Source organism: Nymphalis io, chromosome 4 (genome assembly GCF_905147045.1).
Source record: "Nymphalis io chromosome 4, ilAglIoxx1.1, whole genome shotgun sequence".
Classification (NCBI taxonomy): Eukaryota; Metazoa; Arthropoda; class Insecta; order Lepidoptera; family Nymphalidae; genus Nymphalis; species Nymphalis io.
The window spans coordinates 6,358,509-6,377,201 of NC_065891.1; the positions used below are offsets into that span (position 1 = coordinate 6,358,509).

General features: G+C 31.2%; 1 protein-coding gene across 4 annotated transcripts in view; it reads left to right on the forward strand.

Moving 5' to 3' along the window:
- Nucleotides 1-9,186: 9,186 nt before the first annotated feature.
- LOC126768244 (eye-specific diacylglycerol kinase) overlaps nt 9,187-18,693 on the forward strand; it is a 142,621-nt gene continuing 133,114 nt past the window's right edge. For 2 of the 4 annotated variants that reach the window (XM_050486247.1, XM_050486248.1), the window contains exon 1: nt 9,190-9,339. The gene's annotated coding sequence lies outside the window, so the exon portion shown is untranslated. Of the gene's footprint in view, nt 9,340-18,693 lie in introns of all 4 variants that reach the window. The other 2 variants (XM_050486245.1, XM_050486246.1) reach the window with 2 other exon arrangements.

The following is an 18,693-nucleotide window of genomic DNA, read 5'->3' on the forward strand; positions in this document are numbered from 1 at the left end:
TTCATTTATGCATTCAGGACAGTCATATTATTAATTATTATTCCTTTTTTTATTATCTTTAAAATATTTAATCAAAATAAAACCATTAAATTAAAAGGGTTTTCGTTCTAGAAATTCTTATCACATTAATTTACTCACTTCAGTATTACTAATTCTGCATTTTAAAACTCAATACCGTTGTAGGCTATCTAAACTCATAAGAAACGATTGAAATCCTATGTCGTCAACATAATTCTGAAGGACTTATTACAAAGTTTTGCCCATCCTCGACATTCTTTGTATAATAATTAATTTATTTTGATTAATTTGATGTAGTTGGCTAAGATTTAATTATTAAAGTAGTAATCGTTTTAAATGATTTTCTTTATCGTAGAATGTTACGTAAAAAATCGATAATTTTCATAAATTTATGTTCCTAAAAGATATCGAAGAGTACTCTTTACGAAGCCTGATATCTATAAAAACAATCGCAAGGCCATTACGGTAAGTGCAGGTAGCTACTATCGAAGGCAATCTATTAAAACATTGTGGACAAGCAGAGATTTAAATTGATTGAAGAGCTTATTTTACTTTCTAAGCGTCTCATGGGGAGTAATGGGACAATTATTCGATGATATGTCTTTTGCATGTCTTTTACTGAAAGGTTACGCAACACACGAAGTATTATTGATTTTTTAGATTTCATTCTAATTTTAGACGAAGATCTTTTTAATTTCAATTTAATAGATTAATCTTTATTAAAATATTTTAATATTTATTATATTACTATATAATGTATCTTATTTAAGGTTTTCAAATGTCAAATACTCTAGAACTACACAAGTATAAAGACTTCAGAAAAGAACAATTAAATATGTATTTAACATTCTCGTTAAAAAGAATAATAATAAATTAATATTTGTTAAATAAGTGAATATGGAAACAGCAACTATTTAACTATATAATACATTTATAAAAAAAATAATAAGCTATTAATCAAGGAAAAACGGCAACAACTGTCCAAGATACAACAAACCTGTTGTACTTTGGACCGTACCAGTTATATACTTAAGATAAATGAAGATAAACATTTAAAGTTATATATATATACGCTTAATTCTTTCTACCGACCGACCCGCGTCGCCAAACCAATTGGCAATTGATTTGCAGCCAGGGCTTCGAACGGGGAGCTTGTGTCGCTTGCGCAAACGCATATTTATGCGTATAATGAGTGGCGCGTTTTCTATTGATGAATGAGATACGACCGCAATAAAAAAATCAAATATTGTTTATCGGCATAATATTTTTTTATAAATAATCGATTCTGCCATGAGTAAATATTGAAATTAGTCGACTGCCGATTGCAAGCGAGGTAGCTGTATTATATAGACTCTTAAAAAGAAAACAAAAAAATATCAAAATGGTTTTTTTCCTTTTTCTCAAAAAACTTTTTTTTTCTGCAACAAGTGTCTAAGGTACATAGTTAGGTTAGATAATAAGTAAAGCACAAAAAAGGTACGTTCTAAACAAAAAAAAAGTAATTTTGTTGTCATTGATGCTGCGCTAGCGAATCACAACTAACTTCACGTTAAATACAAGGAAGCAGTTATGCATTGATAGTCATAGACAATACCTATTCAAAGCGTGGGACTCGAGAATCCCACGAAGACAACTAATATCCCTTCAAGTTAGTCAACTGGCACATATTCCGAATCAATGAAGCAGTTACCTTTTTTTTTATATATTCGCCGGGAGGGCAAATGACTCTACTCCACCTGATGGTAAGTGGTAGTAGAGTCCAAACGCGACGACGGCCAGTACAGACGGGAAAAACGTTCTGCACTAGCCGCCTTCGCCTTGCCGGCCCGCAAGATGCCTCTTCACGCCTCGTTTGAAGGAATTCCATTTTTTTGAAGTGCGACAAAGAAAGGAGTTGCCAAATTTCTTTGTTCGCGATGGGATTGATGTCACAGTTAGGCGGTGACATCGAGAACCAGCTCGCGTGGACTTATGAAGGAAGGGGGAAGCAGGAATTAGAGAGAATAATTCCTCAGAGCACTCGATGGATCGACCTGGATTCTCCGATGTCAAATTCAAACCAATATTTATATTGAAAATAAATACCATATCTTGTGTTAAACTCAACGCTAGGACCAACGCGTATATAATTTAGAATAACCTAATATTTATTTAAGTTGATTATAATAATTATTGTTGAACTTGAGCAGGGTGGTTACTCTGCCTGTTTAAATAAATATTGTATTGTAACCACTTAACATTTCTTTCGCTATCCTGGCCCACCTTCTGTTTCACTTGATAACTTTTTTATTCCTCAAACGTAAATTGTGATGCCTGGTAAAAAAACACACATTAAAAAAATATAAACTAAAGATAAGATTTTCCCAGTGGTAGGGTCTTGTGCAGATCCGTCTGGGTGGGTACCGCGCAACAGCAATACTTAGTATTGTTGCGGCGTGGTACCAATTTGAAGGGTAAGGACTTGATGGCCACTTATCATTAGGTGTCTTATTTGCTCGTCCACCTGCCTATAACATAATAAAAACACGAAAGGCACAGCCGATATGTTTGTAGGAACACTATTTGAAAAAAGAATTAATATTGTCGTTACTTTACTACATAGACATCCGTTCTGGAGGGATACGAATGGTTTTACGAGTCTTCGCTCTCAAGAGGAGTTGAGGAAGTGTAAATTTCCATTTTATACTCTCTCTATGACTAATATAATTCGCTACATAACTTACAAACTCATCAACGAGGCTTACGCGATGTAAGATCGAATTAAACTTTACCACTCCCAGCTTTAGTCAGCTTCTCGAAAACCATAATGTGTTGTAAGTTGTTTGAGCAGTAACGGATTTTTTACTTTATGTCGCAGTTCTCTGTTATAAATAAAAAAGTGCATTTTCCTTGTTCCTAGTATTTATTTAGCCTTTATAATGATACATGACAAATGTTTGAAACAAATTAGTTAACTTATAGTCTTGAGCCATTTATCTAGCTCGGCATATAGGCCATTTTCTCTTTAATGCTACATATATTTAAGGATGATATTTTGATCATCCTCATTTTTGTACTTCTTAATCAAATGCGTTTCATTAATGTCCAATGCATATCTGTTTATCGTTTTTAGGCAATGCGAATCCTCCACAGCCGCGGGTGTCTTTAACGAGTCGTCACTGGCTAAAGATCTTGAAGTAACCGCACTTCTTTTAAGGATATACGTATATATAGTTTTTCGGTATTTTTTTTGTTGTAGAAGGATGCGTTATGTTTCTATTCTGGTTTGTGCTCATTGCAGACTAGAGTCCGTAGACGGAGGTTTATTGAATTGGAGGATTAAGAGTTACTTCGAACCTCATCCTTGCGTTCATGGTGGCACTTTACTTTCTCAGGGGTACAGAAAAGAACATAGGATACCTAACCACCTCACACGCACAAAGCTGTGGGCGGAAATTATTTTATAATAGTTTAAAACATTGATGCTGCGAGTAAAGATAAACACTCGGTAATTATCACTCTACCTTGAGACAGTTCTTCGCTTCATAATATCACAAGTAAGGTTTTTTTATGAATTCCTCCCCACTTCATGTGGTGGTATGTGGGACTCGCCGGCATCGAGTATGCTTCGGAATACGCACTAGATAACCAGCGGTCACGGAATCGTTTGCGCATACTACCTGATGATAGTATAGTCTTAGTTGAGATTTAATAAAAAATAATTTATAAATGTCGTAAATGCAGACGTGGACGATAGCTAGTTTAATTATGTAATGTCATGTGCGAAGAAAACAAGCTATATATAAAAATATTCAAAGCAGTGTACGAAACAAGTTATTCTTTAAAGGGATTATGAGGAAGCCTTAAGCGTGCGTTCGTGACCTGTGTGTCGTCGAACGTACCTATAGCGCATGCTTCATGTTGTCTATAAGTTAACTTCACTTAATTTAATAATATAGCTTGCAGTAAGGGTAATCTTTTACCAAGGGCAAATTATGACAGTATTCGGTATTGGCACGAAGAGACTGGGTCGAGTGTGCTGATCGTGATATAGTGAATATTTGAAATGAGTGACACTGATTGTAATGGGGTTGACAGTGATCCGAACGAAGATGAAGGGTATATATCAAAAATACTTTTTTTTTTTGTAGACGCTAAGAGATAACATGCTCTTCAATACATTAGATTATTATAATTTCTCGTTAAAAATGCTACTACCATGTTGTATGAAATAAATACGTTATAATAATTTAAGGCATAACTTATAATTAAAAAATAATTAAATTTTTGTAGGCTTGGTTTTAAAAATTTTAAATGTGTTATTTAAAAAAATACATATGTAAATATTAATCATTTTATAGTATATTTGAGACATTAATGCGACAGTTAGTCACGCGTAAAATGTGTTATTTTAATCTTATCATCATCAGTTATTTGTTTATTAGGAGTAGTTATATAATATTTCAGATTACGTGAATATTCATGCTCATTTACAATATACAGTGTGTTTCTTAAAAGTATAAAGAAATTTAACACAAATTTACAACGTAAAAAAATGTAATCTCGATAGAATAATAAAAAGAACATTCACGAAATATGATTTGAAATAGCACGTTAAGTGCGACGGTAAATTTAAATTGGATCTTTTCTATTTGTAGATTGGCCATTGACCCAAAACTGGGATGCCGGGTTCATTTTCCTAGTGACGTCATACGAGAAACGTGAGTTATGTACCAGTCTCGTCCTCTGGCGTCACAGTGCTTGTGACGTCATTCAATGTTAAGATCACATTGTCACGGTTTATAAAGTGCAACCAGTGCAAAGCTTATCTGTTTAGCTTGTTATCGTTTTGATAAAATAAGGAAAATTTCGCGCCCGTGCTTCATTCAGCGTTTATTATTTCTTTTTAAATATTTTAATGAAACTAACAAGTTTCAGTTATGTGAAATTACATTTTAAACAGGCTTAATGCATGGGCGTAAAATTGCTGTAATTTTAATTCTTAGCGAAAAGTTTAAAAATTTATGAAACACCGCAGTCCGTAGAATACGCACATAAACCTATACACCTACACGACTATAAAACATCCTGCTTATTACCTCGTTGCTTGCTGATTACGTCATTTCTTATATTTTATGTCATTAAATGTAGATAAAATTACTTTTCATAGGCCTGTTCCTAAAATTAAGTTAAAGAGCAATAAAAATGTTACCGTATTCATTTCCAGACATTGGCTACATTACAACAATTCTTGCTACGTGAGATATTACCTCGTAATTCCCTCAATATACCTTATTTAGCGCTTTTCGTTTCCAATTTGAGTGATGTTTGTGTAGATAAGTAGATTTAAGACGACCTATGTAAAGGCGCTCGTTAACACTTTATAGTCGTACTTTTACGTTCCTTGTAACAGTGACAAGTTTTATTGGCCATTCCACGTGAGTGACATCAAGCGGAATTGTATTAAAATATGTTGCTCGTTACTTCTTTTTTAAAATAGGCAAAAAATCATACTTTAATATCAATGTTTTAAATCCATCTACTATGGTTCTATTGTTTAATGGACCAATTTACGGTAAAATTTTAAAGCTTAAAGTAAGGACTAGGAACTACTTACACATTGGATATATTGAATTACTTAAGTTTAAATTATGCTATATATTGATTTGCTAGCTATATTTTTCTTGTACAATAAGAACTAAAGGTTTTTGTATTATAAAAAATAAATATTCGAATGGAAATGATATGCTTCTCTCGTATAATTGGAGTAGCATTGAAGCACTTAATTATTTCATTAAATTTTATTATCATTTGTTGAACTATAATCATGTATACACAGTTAAAATGAAACATATCATTCTTCATAGTCATATTATTTTTAATGAAAAATATCGATATTCCATTAAAAAAAAAACAAATTAATTATTAGCGTTATATTAATGTATGTTTTTTTTTCTTTTCAGGTAAGTAATATTTTAGCGTTAATGTAACAGTAAAATAACTGAGGAAACAACTACTTTCAATATAGTTTATTAAAAATTATCTAGTCTAGGTAATATTTCAGGATAAAAATCGTCAACTCAAGTTACCTTTTTAATAATTAATGACATCAGTTTACTGATAATAAGAGTACAAAACGATAATAATAGCCAATGGTGAGTTAAGATTAGGACAATTTATTTCATAAGCGTTATATGCTTTGCGTCTATCGCATGGAAATATCCATTATTGAAAGTAAAATCAATTCAAAAGAATTTTACGTTTGTCACATTGCTTCGTTTGTTATCTTTTCCGTTAGATATTCCTTTGTCGTTACTCCTACATTTGGTTCAGAAATGGTAAAATTGAAATCAAATATATAAAATAAAAATGAAATGAAAAATTTATAAAATAAAATTTATTATATTTTTAATTTAATTTACTTTTAAACGTCAGATTTATATTACAATATATGTAAAACTGTTAGTAAAGTGTATAAATATATTAAAATCTTCTGAGTAAGATTATTCATAAATCAACCCACGTTCCGCTTTCAATCAAAGACTTCAAGTAAACAATTATCTCAAGGGAGATCTAATACAGGTAAGATACTCTTATTGAATCATATTTATGGAGTGGAAGCAAAATAGCAATAGATTGTTGAAATAAAATGGCTACTATATATATTTTTAAATTTTGTAATCTAAATACGAACGCAGCATATAAGTTGGAACATGGATGTAAATATTTACCCTTATTTGGGCCATATCGTATTTCCTATTCGTTTTAACTTTTAAAGGGATTGTTATATTTATTTAAAGCCCCTACCCAAATTGTAGTGTGCTCTCAAAGAAGTGTGAAAAAGTTAACGAGGGTCAAGTTACGCCGTTTGCGTGACATAATTTCATGGAATATTTATATTGTGAAATGACCATAATTCTGAACACACTCGTTGAGTTTTAAAATATTTAAAAAATATCTTCAGGTACAATTTGTTAATGCTTACGTTGCTTAATTCTAAATCAAAATATGTTGCGAAAATGAAATATTATTTATGATATATATATATTATTATGATTTAATAACGTCGAATCAAAACAAACTGTAAAAAAGTAACGCCAGGCGCTTATTTGTATATACTCTCTATTTAGGGACAATTGAGGGTTTTTATATGAAAATCAGTAACAGATTAAGCGCGGGGCCCGTAGCAAATTCTTCCGAAGGGCCCTTGACCTGTTATGGGTTCTTAAGTATAAAGTGGTAAAAAAACAATTCAATACTCAATATCTCATTATGTTTATTTGCCATCTATACACTTTTGTAGGTGATTAATCGTACAGTAGATTACTATAGGCTCTGACAAGTACAAAAAGCCAGAGATGAGTTGGCCTGGCAATTTAGAATAATTTTGATAATAAACTACTAATTGAAAACTGATAATACGACACTTTTTTTTAAAACATATTTAAAAGTTTATATTTATTACAAAGTAATCTGTTAATTATGTTATATTTAATCAATGGTATATTTTAGAATATGTATATATTTTATATTTATATATTAAACTTTTACAAAGTAACTAGATTTTATGTAGACGAATTTAGGAATGATACTATATGTATTAATTTCTTTCTATGAGCAAATCATATTCTATATTCATATACCACTAAATTCAATGTACCAATGTACCACGTCTTAATAAGTTTCACTCAAAAATTACGCTCAGGCAGAGATGAGTGGGTTTAAATAGGCGCGGGGCCCGTAGCAATTGCTGCTCTTGCTATGTGGTTAAACCGGCACTGATTGAAAGTATAAATACTTCAATAATGTTTAAATATTCTGTTAGATTTTAGTTTTATGTAATTTAAAGATAAATAAACTGGAAAATATGGCTTAAATATTAAATTGCCTGATATTGTTTGATTCAATAGTGGATTATCGGTGTAAATTGATGTTTAGTATTCTTGAAAATTACTTTTAATTCTAGGAGCTCTCCTGAAGTTAAGTAAGTCAATTGCCTAAATCAATATTATATCAATCAATATTTGACGAGCCGGTTGGCGTCCTAGATACTTGCCTTTCACGCCCAAGGTTGTGGGTTCGATTCCCACCCAGGATAGACATTTGTGTGCAAGAACTGTCTGTTTGTCCTGAGTTTGGGTGTAATTATCTATATAATTATGTATTTACAAAAGAAAAGTAGTATATGTTGTATATCAGCTGTCTGGTTTCTATAGCACAAGCTCTGCTTAGTTTGGGATCAGATGGCCGTGTGTGAATAATGTCCCAGGATATTATTATTATTATTATTAATATCAAATACGTTTAACTTCAATGACGAAAGTAGACAGGTTATTTTATCCAAAAAATAAATCGCTTTTACATAAGGCAACTTTTATCGTTTTGTTATAATTTTAAAATTATAACAAAACGATGCTTGTTATTGATTTTACGTAGATGTTTTTATGTATACAAAGTAAAAAAAACTGAATTGGATAAAATAAATTAAACGTAATTAATTAAATTTCAGACCAATCTACAATTATGCGCTTATTATGATAACAAATTGGATTCGTTAAAAGTAATTTTAATTTATGTAATTGTAATTATAATGAGCTGTAATTTATGTATGAAATTGAAATATTTTTGGATCTTTTACAGGCCGTTCTATTCATAAAACATAATTGCTCAAGTTTCTTTTATAATAAATAAATAAGCGAAACGTGAAGCATTTCGTTTTGTTTCCAAAATATAAATAAACTTTAAACTTAACTATATAGCGAATAATCAAACTTGCTCATCTTTATAGAATTTATGTAGGAGTATAAATTGAATATTTATGTTACGTATCGTATATACGTACACTGAAATAATTTCATTCTTGATTTGGTGTTACAAGTGGATTTCCAGTACCATTGTGATAAATATTTTTACTTGAAAACTTGTGACACTGATTAGACAGACTTCACCTGTTAGTGAAGCGTGAGAGCAAAATAACGTTTAAAGTATGTGGCAGAATTTGAAGAATTCTAAAGGCAGTAGTGGGTGAGGGACGAAGCGCAGGGGCGCGGCTGCCCGCCCAAAGCTCGCGCCAGTCGCCTTCAGCCTCGTGGGCGCTTAGCTTGACTTGCCGGAGCGCACGCTTTGTTAACGCAAACATCGCTAATTGTGTTTTGCATTCGGTTTCGGTTTCAAATATTTAAATTTATCCACTTGTACATTATTATTATTTTTTCCATTCAAATTCGAGTGGGTGACTCTGTGACGGGTCGCTTGTTTATACCACCATGTGCGGCGGTGACCACGCGGCCGCCGCCGCCGGGTGATCGTCGGTATATTCACGTGTCGTCATCTCTTGCACTGGTAAGTAAATTTATGTTTATAAATTTATATAAAACTAAAAGTATTGTAATTCTTTCGCTGCGAGTAGAATAAATTTTTAAAACGTATTATTGCCACTTACCAAACTTTTGTAATCGTAAGATATATTTATAATGTGTTACACGAAAAAATTAATTACCGTATTTGAATTAAAGATGAAGAACATTACATTAAATTAATAGTATATTGTAAATTTCATAACTTTTCTTACTATTTCAATGTTGAAAAAGTTGCTTATAAAGTTGTTGAAAGATAGTTAAGTAGTCTTGTTTGAAGAAAGATTCATTTTCAAATAAAAGGTTTATTTAAATCATTAACAAAAGCTTCAGGTTTTTAACATAATTTAATGTGTTCAAGTGTAGAAGAGAAACCACTTCTAAACTTTGTTATTAATTAAAAATATATAATCAAGTTATATATAAAATCTTTTATTTATTAAACGAAAGAATGGGACTGAATTCATTTAAAACTAGTCAACGATGATAAAGTGTATGTTTAATTAGCTTAAATTCAAAATTTTTCAAAAAAAAATTTCTATATAAACCATTTTGTTGTGCGTTCAATACCAAGCCGTTTTTATTTTTTAATTATATTTTTAAGGAAGTTTAGTAAAATCTCTAGGAATATAGTTTCCATTGATTTTTATCTGTCTCGATTCAATGCTCATTATCAATTATGCAAATATGTACCGCGGCAATTATGTAACTACCGTAGGTGGTGCGAAAGTGTTAAAGGTTGTAGTGAAGCAAGGCAGTTAATATAAATAAATTCCAAGTATTATTTTTAATTTAAAATATGTAGGCAAACTAGCAAATGGGCCTCCATCAAACCCTACATGCAACTCTACTAACAAGTCATACATTCAATAATTTGCTGTAGAAAAATAAAATGTCATTTAATTCTAATAGATTATTATAGTGTAACTGATATAACATGCGAAATTGTACCTTACTGTGCCTATAAATTGTATAAATTATTTCTAAAAGTATTAATTTAATAAATGAAAGTGATATTGTGTGGTAAGTTTTCTGAGATAATTCGTAAGAGTTCACGAAGCTTCTCTATGTTTTCGAATAATTACAAGGCAAGCAAACGTGTCTCCCGTTATTATAGTTTACGTAAATTGTGTAAATGCTATACCAACTAGGATCTACTTTGTGATTATAATTCACACACACGGGTTCATATACTCTTCACGCCAAAACACAACAGGGTTATTTAATTGTAGAATAATCGGGTGATTTTGAGCTATTTTGAAAGAACTAATACGGAAATTATGTTAGACAGTTAGGTAAGAAGTCGAACGAACTATTTTTTTCTTGCACGTTAACGCTCTCATATTTTCGATACGCGTCCTTTACATGGAGTTTTCCAACAATTTTAGCACAATATACTATATATATAATACGACATTTTGTTAATATGTTTAATTTATGTGTTTAAGTTCTATGTGTACTATTGAACTATTCTATATGTACTACACTGAAAACTATATTTATCGTCTGAGCTTACAAAGAAATACTATAAACTTAGATTTATAGTATTTCTTTGTTATGAACTGAACTCTTTCAAAGACTGAGATAAGTTCAGATTACACTTTAGAAATCTCATATATCACAGAATTGAGACTTTTATTGCTTACATTACAAAAGAATAACGATAGTTTCCAACTTACAGCGTTTCTGTGATTTGATTATAACAATAAAATCAGTTTTTATACCAAATTTCAGTGTCAAAAGCCAACCGTTACGTAGTTAATGATAACATAAAGCTATTTGAAACAATGAACCTTGTATTATGATTAAATTTAACTATATAACGATAGTATCGATTTAATTATAACTTCGGCAACTTGCTCACGTAAAAGTTGAAATTGAAATACCAGTTTTTAGTAATTTAATTTAATAGGTTTTAACATTTCTGATTCTGATCTATCATTTGATGGATGCGATGTTGGGACCGTCGCAGTACCCAGAAACAGATACAATGACTACAAGCGTCCAACTTCGAGTAAAATGCATTAGTCCTATAGAAATCTTGCTCCCCCCAAGACGAGACAATGAAAGTGCAGGGCACTACCTTTTCTCTAAGCGTATATTTTTCGAATGAAGTTTGAAGCTTTGCCTTTGCAACTAATAGGGGTTACAGTTCCACTAAGACTTGAATGTACAAAATAAGTTCTCTAATACTTAGTGATAAGCTAGTATAATTTATACATTATTGTGTTTCTCTCATAATATCATACGATCAACTGAATTATATGCAGGATTCAAGGCATCAAGTATATATTATCTCATTTATATCTGTGACGGCTGTCATGAAAGGCGATTGCACAAAGACTTTCACTATTGCACTATTATATGTACCTATGTACACATACATATACATGTCTATGTCGTCGCAGGTATTGCGATCGCATGTCGTCTACATCGAACAATAAGCAAATCGCATCGGACGTTTATAATGTAAATCTGTTTTATGCGATTACGCATTCAATGGATTGGGAAGGTCCTGAACAGAATTACAGGCAGAAGGGACATAATATCTTAGTTCTCATGGTTAACATTTCTTACAATGGCAATGTCTATGGGCGTTGGTGACTATTTACAATCAGGTGGCCCATATACTCGTCCGCCTACCTATATTATATTATAAAAAATAAAACCTTTTTTTTATTATAAAAAAAACCTTTCTAAAGTTTAATATTAGAAAACGATTTAATAGTGTCGTTGTGTACTAACCACGTATAATAGCAGAACATACATAGTTATTTTAAGTTTTACGATTTAAAGTGTTAATAAATGGGTGTCTATAACTTGAAATCTTTTAGAAAAGAATACGAACATCTATTTCGCTTAACATTTTTCTTCTTCAACACGTGTTTTACATCAAATATATATTGCTCCATTTTTTACATTTCTATAACTTAACATAAACTTTCTTAAATTATAAAATCTATCGATGTGTTGAATGCATTTCGTTTTAATGGTTAAAATTAACAAATAGAAAAAAATAAGTTTAAAAGCTAAAGCCTCAAAGATATATGGGAAATGTCGCCATTAGATATTAAAGTTCAATAATTTTTCATTATCCATAAAACATAGTCACAATATTTTAGAGTGATTAGATTTCAAACTCTTTTATTTATGCATTAGCAAAATCAAAATGTATCATTATAATGATCCTGTAAAGTGAATAAGTTATAAGGTAACTAAAAGCGAATTTTCAAAGTAAGCGCATTATAATCATGATAAAGTGATAAAGCATTATGAGAAAATAATATATAGATCAAAGGATAAAAAAGGTACGATTGTACTTATGATATTATGTAAGATATTTTTTATTTTGTCCACATATTCTACTTTTTTTGTTATTTTATAACAGAAATGCGTTCCTTGGGTCTTTACCATATTAGCCTGATAGGAGTTATAATCGCAGCAGTCTGTATCTTTATCACATTATCTAGCACAAAAATGGTAAGACCCTGATTAATGCAGTTCTGTGGATTAATAAATCTACATATTTATGTTTCGTTTGTAATTAACAGTAGCACTTTGGTACCTGGTGCCTAAAGCGACTGCTCCTTTAGATGTACTCCAGCTCACCCGGAGCTCTAGCTAGAGAGGTTCATCTATTCAAATACATAGGCATTGGAAGTAGTATGTTCCTTAAACTGCCAATCCACCGTAAACCATGTGATCTAAGATGTTAATATCCTTTGTGCCTGTAATTGCTTTAGTCCATTCATCCTTCAAATCAGAATATATCAATACAAATTACATCTTTCTCGATAGAATAATTGATGGATAGGTATTTAACCAGACCGGCTCATACAAGCTTTATCAATGGTAGGTTATAAGCATATATACAATGTTAGTTGTTCATTCATTTTATTGTTAGTAAATGATTTACTGGTGGTAGGGCTTTGTGCAAGCTCGTCTGGGTAGGTACCACCCACTCATCAGATATTCTACCGCAAAACAGCAATACTTGATATTGTTGTGTTCCGGTTTGAAGGGTGAGTGAGCCAGTGTAATTACAGGCACAAGGGACATAAAATCTTAGTTCCCAAGGTTGGTGGCGCATTGGCTATAAGCGATGGTTGACATTTCTTAGAATGCCAATGTCTAAGGGCGTTTGGTGACCACTTACCATCAGGTGGCCCATATGCTCGTCCACCTTCCTATTCCTAAAGCGGTCCTATATTGATATAATTATTTGTTCTCAGAAATGCAAACATATGTTTGTATATAGCATGTCGTAGATTTTGATAAATTAAATTAACTTCCTACTGATTAAATATATTGAATTATTAAATATTTACCAAAAAATATTACTTTGTAGAGACACACATGTAACATGAAAATAATGTATATACCGTAACGGTAACCGTAACAGCCTGTGAATGTCCCACTGCTGGGCTAAAGGCCTCCACACCTCTTTTTGAGGAGAAGGTTTGGAGCTTATTCCACCACGCTGCTCCAATGCGGGTTGGTGGAATACACATGTGGCAGAATTTCAGTGAAATTAGACACATGCAGGTTTCCTCACGATGTTTTCCTTCACCGTCAAGCACGAGATGAATTATAATCACAAATTAAGCACATGAAAATTCAGTGGTGCTTGCCCGGGTTTTGAACCCACGATCATCGGTTAAGATTCACGCGTTCTTACCACTAGGCCATCTCGGCTTAATAATATATATAAAAACAAAAATATGATATATATTATCGTATCGTCAATGTATAATTTGTGTCATTCCATTAAGATTAAGAAGTTTTGTTAGTAAATCATCAGATTTCGGACACGGCGGCAATTCTCAAATAATGGTCTCATGTTCTGACGGGATGGCAATCAGATGTGAATGAAGAGAGGTCAGGCGCAGGACCAAATGCTTTACGTGCTCTGACACCCAACAAGTGTAATCTAAGTCTAATCTCATCTAAGAGTAACACTGCTTTACCAACTTCGTGGAATTTCTTCACAAAAAAACCTCAATAACTTTTAATGGCCCTATCCGGAATTCGGGTTACGAATCTGCAACCTTAAAAGGTTGCCACAAAATCAACGACGTAAAAAGCCAAAATAGCCAAATAGTTAGAACAGGTGAATCTTAATTGATGATCGTGGATTGTTAGTTTTGTTATTATTAACATTATCTCGGTTCCTTCATGTATCGTTTCAGCCTCTATGTCATAATTAACATTATTACATTAATGAAATACGATTCACATTTAATGATAAGCCCGTTATAGCATAATTAACGTATAATATTAATGTTTTTTTTATAAGAGTATATATTGTATTAAAATATAACTTATTATTTTGTACTAACTGATCCATTGAAAATTCTGTAGATACAGAGGCTTTAAGTAATCTTTTACTTTGGCCAAAATCTAATATCCTACCACGAGAAAATGCAATAATGGATGCTCCTCTCTGTATCGGAAAGGGGTAAATCGAAAAGCAATAACCTACTGCATATTCAATTCTGTGGGCGCCTATATAGGTGGATAGTTTTGAATTATAACGAAGAAATAACTCATACATATATTATGTACATAAGATTAATTATTTTTATTTTTTATGGCTATTAATATAATATATTGCACAGAATAATATATATCTCATCTGGCAATACATTTAAACAAAATAAGAATAATAATAATGCGGTCGATACTATAAGAGTCTGCTAGCCATTGTTTAGCAATTTAGCGAAACGTGATTTATTAATATATTTGCATAATTTATTAATAATCAATAATTATTAGCAAGTAAACGAATAATTTTCGGCCTAGTGAGTTTACATTTTAATTATAAGCATATTTTGTAAGTCAATTTAACTTGAATACTCTTTTTATTTTCCATAGGTTCTAGATCTATTGTTCAGCCTGCAAAAATTTCTCACGTCATTGTTATAAGTACAAAGCATGCATTTCTGGATAACAAATATGGTTGTTTCGTACGTACTAAATCTAATAATATGTGCCTATTATTATTGAATAATGCTTTGAAAGATATAAAATCATATTTATTTGTAATCATATAAGAAAATGAAAATGTGCGTAGATAGACGGATCTCAATAACAGAGCTCTTTGAGCCAATCTTTGATGTACTGAGATGAGAATAAATCAAGTTAAATAAGTATTATCCTAAATTGCAGGCAGAATGACCATTTACTTATTATACTATTATATAATATTTTCTTACACTTGCTGCCAAATTTGATTGCTTCAAGATTTTACAAGTCAAATCTATACTAAGGGGCTATTTAGTTTTTTATTTATTATCACTACATATTATAAAACAAAGTCCCCTCGGCGCGTCTATCTGTTTCCCTGAAAGCGATTAACACAAAAGCTACCGAGCTGATTTTAATACGGTTTTCATCAATGGAAGAAATAATTCATGAGGAAGGTTTAGTTGTGTAATTCATTTAGGTTTGGTAAATTGGCTGAAATATTACAATGATCGTTGAGGATGTCGAAAAAAATACCATGACATTATGACCTTTAGGTACGGGTTTACGTCGCAGAAACCAATACATATAACTCAGTAATACCATATAAACTTGTTGTGTTCTACACAACATTCATTGTGCGATATTAGTAATTTACAATTTTTACCTACGTAACAGTACATTTATAGAACAATATATAAACACGATTATAAGCTGCTATAATTGGATGAAGACGTATTTATCTTTATGGTCATGTTACTTGAATAGTAATTACATTTCAGATTAAGGAAAATTAGGATTTATGATCCTAGTTTGTAGCTACAAAGAGGTAATTTTAAACAGACATTAATATAATATTTCTGTTAACGTAGTTTACATCCCGTGTGTTGATGTGAATAAGCCGACATCAACGCTTTATTGCTGTGCTTTATGGTAACTATTTGCTTTGTATACAGCCAACTGGACTATATATAACTTATTTCGTGAACTGTTAAGCATATATACATGACAAGAAAGCGTGGAGTAAGTACCTATTTGTTGTTTTCCATACAGAATATAAAAGATAAGTTTAATTGTACATAGCTGACTTTGTATTTCATTTGATGAAAAGAGTAACTACTGAGTTTATGGTCAGTTCTTTTCTGTAGATTTTACATTACCAACGGCAGTAGCTTTACATTAACTTTGATCCTTGAACATGATAAAGTGCTTGTAAGAACCTATTTATTCTCTTGAATAAAGATTGTTTTGACTTGATTTCATCTATTATTAGTTCCTTTTCCTTAGTTTGTGTTAGAGTTCTTTTTTTTCTATATAATATTTACATTGCTAAAATTGTGAGATCCAGTTTATGTTACTGGATACGATATTACAGTTATTCTGATTCTAATCTAATCTAAAAGTAGTTATTTATGATAAGCCATTGTTCTCTGTCCACTGCTGGACGTAGGCTTTTCCTATATTGCTCTACTGACACCGAAATTCATCTTTAGTTTTTGTATAATATTTATATAAAATAGTTTTGGTTTTATCCTAGACAAATAATTGAATTGTTTCGATTAAAACTGAATTGTTATTGAACTATTTAATATTATAGATACTATATCATACGAATAGCCTTTTAAAAAGAAAATAAATAAATTGTGTGCCATACATATACATATTAACCAAATAAAAAATGATATGTACATAAGCTTGTTTCTACTATGCGAAAATTAAAGATTCAAGAAATTCAACATTACAGTTTAGATTTATCATTACGAGCCACACACGTTCTTATTTCCTACATCTTTTTTTATTATCTCACATGTGTTTTGGTTTTTCTTTCATTTCATAAACATAAAATAGTAAATAACATTTTAATAGCTTCCATTCTACTGTGATGTTTCATACGCATTATTTGTAATTGAGTCGTCGTATTTTTACTCCTTACATAGCTTCGTGATATTTTAAGTAAAATCAGACCTTCCTTAAAGCTATGTATTATTGATTCTTTAATAACAAATTCTTCTTTTTGAGGAAAAACCAAAGAAATAAAAATGGTGAATATAAATTCACATTTTTTTATTAAACGTGCCCTTCATCTTATTCTTATAATAATAAATTATTATTAGAACTGATATATTTTTTATTTTATATACAAGCCCAGAACTAATTTTGTTAAAAATTACTTTATAATATAAATACATGGTAGAAACGCGAACATATTTGTATAAAGTTTAACGGCTTTTGGGCACTTGACGACTACACGGGAATGCTTTTGAATTTCTCTCCAATAAATCACGTTACCTCTCATAATATTCTTAATTACGTTTAATATATAATTATATTGTATTACGTTTCAATAGGTTTATTTTTACTAATATATGGGCTTAATTAGTTTGTACATGCCTTTGTGATAATGATGATGATGAGTGATGATAAATAATAATTATTAAGTAAAACAAAAGTGAAGGACTCGCGCAAAGATCTAATTTTATTAAATAATGACAACTTGCAGTCCACAAAGGCTATATAGTATATTTCAATGTGTGTATGTGCTGTGTGTATGTACGAGAGAAAATTGTTAGTCCAGGAGTTTTTCTGGCAAGCACTCCCAAACTTTGACAGATATTACTAATATTTTTTGCATGAAAGTATTATATTTGAAATTTCTACAATAATTCTTGTTACTATATATATTTTTTGATAAGGTGAGTTACTGTTACCACATACGTTTTAAAAATGAATGGAACCTTCAGTTATAATTATTATAATTTGTAATATACTATTAATCATATCTTATTGCAATATACGATTATATAATATACGATTTTCTATAATTTTAAAGATTTAAAAAAATATATATTTGAAACTTTTATTACTAGGATCAGTAGTTTCAAAGATATTAAAATGTGTTTGATATAACGGGCACGATATATCATATATGGTTCGGTAACCTAGCTGTGTATAGGCGGATGATCGCTATTGAATTTGCAGATACATTCTTTAAATGTTAACATTTGTTTATACAGTAACAGTACAGTAATAGCCTGTAAATGTCTCACTGCTGGGCTAAGAGGCCTCTTCTCCCTTTTTGAGGAGAAGGTTTGGGCTTATTCCACCACGCTGCTCCAATGCGGGTTGGTGGAATACACATGTGGCAGATTTTCGATGTTTTCCTTCAGTGAAAAGCAAATGAAAATTCAGAGGTGCTTGCCTGGGTTTGAACCCACGTTCATCGGTTAAGCCAATACGACTTCTTTATATACATCTTTAAATCTTAACCAAGCGAAAATACGACGGAAAGCAGTTAAAAAAGTGACTTGTTTTTGAATGATTTGTCGCCTTGTCGTTGTCGACTGTCGATTTTTCGTTGTAAAAAGACAATCATTTT